General features: G+C 51.0%; 1 pseudogene; it reads right to left on the bottom strand.

The window, feature by feature from the left end:
* Nucleotides 1-786: 786 nt before the first annotated feature.
* On the bottom strand, nt 787-905 carry LOC112482103 (annotated as a pseudogene).
* Between the last annotated feature and the right edge of the window lie 384 nt (nt 906-1289).

Genomic DNA, 1289 nt, shown 5'->3' with positions numbered 1-1289 from the left:
CCCTCCCTCCCTCCCTCAATACAAGTCCTGAGGAGTCACTCTCTCCTTCGTCATGTCCCAGCAAGGTCATGTCCCAGCAAGGTCACTGCTAAAACCTCCACCTAGGGTCTCTGAGAAGAAGCACAGTATCTTCTCGATAAGTATTGGGTGAATAAATGATTAAAGTGCAACCCCCCTGCCCCCCGATTTAATGACAGTTTCCACTGGAATCTGTTATTTACTCTGTTTGGATGAAGGACAGGAGAGGAGGTTTGACTAGGAGGAAGACGCGGGGCTGGGAGGTGAAAGCAATATTTTTTTACAATTCACTTAAGGCAGTTTCCAAAAGGATAGACAGAGACCTTGTAGTCGAAACGTCCGGTGTCTTCGTCAGCTCTGTCTGCTGTAACTAATCACTATAGACAGGGTAGCTTAAACAACAGGCTTTTATTTCTCACCGTTCTGGAGCCTAAGAGTCCAAGATCGAGGTGCCAGTGGATCTGGTGCGTGGGGCGAGCTGCTTCCTGCTTCGCAGATGGCTGCTTTCTCGGGGTACGCTCACGTGGGAAGAGCAGAGAGAGAACAAGCTCTTTGCGTCTCTCTTATACGGACACTAACCCCATTCGTGAGGGCTCTATCTTCACGACCTCATCACCTTCCGAAGGTCTCACCTCCAAATGCCATCACCTTGGGGGTTAGAATTTCATTTTCTTTTCTTTTCTTTTTTTTAGGTGAGGCAACCCTTGGTTGACCTCACAGATTGCAAGGACCTTGTCAGCTTACGATCTCTTATTTTTTTATTTTTTACACCTACAGCACCTGGTCTTCCTAGGTGGTCTCCCATCCAAGTTCTAACCAGGCCGGACCCTGCTTAGCTTCCGAGATCAGACGAGATCGGGCATGCTCAGGGTAGCATGGACGTAGACGGTTAGGATTTCAAGATGTGAATTTTAGGGGTCACAAACGTTCAGTCCGTAACTGGTGAACAGATATCCACGTGTCTGTGTATGAAAACCTGTCCATCCCACTGGGAGGGGAAAGGAGCGTTTAGGAAGCGTGGAGTGGGGACACGCATCTTGCTGGGTGGGCGGGGGAAGCGGGAGCTTTGCGTCTGCGCTGGTGGAGAGGCTCCGGGTGTGAACAGCAGAGATGGACCCAGGTCCACCTAGCGATGAAGGGGAGCGCTGGACGGTCCTCGGGGTTGATCACAGGACAGAAGGAATTGCCGGGCATCTGGCCTTGGGACAGACATAACCCAGGGCAGTTCTGTGTTGGGACATCTCCCCTGGGTGGTCATGAGTCTTCTCTCC

This window comes from Pteropus alecto, unplaced genomic scaffold, assembly GCF_000325575.1.
Source record: "Pteropus alecto unplaced genomic scaffold, ASM32557v1 scaffold156, whole genome shotgun sequence".
Lineage (NCBI taxonomy): Eukaryota > Metazoa > Chordata > Mammalia > Chiroptera > Pteropodidae > Pteropus > Pteropus alecto.
This window is presented reverse-complemented; position numbering and strand designations above follow the sequence as displayed.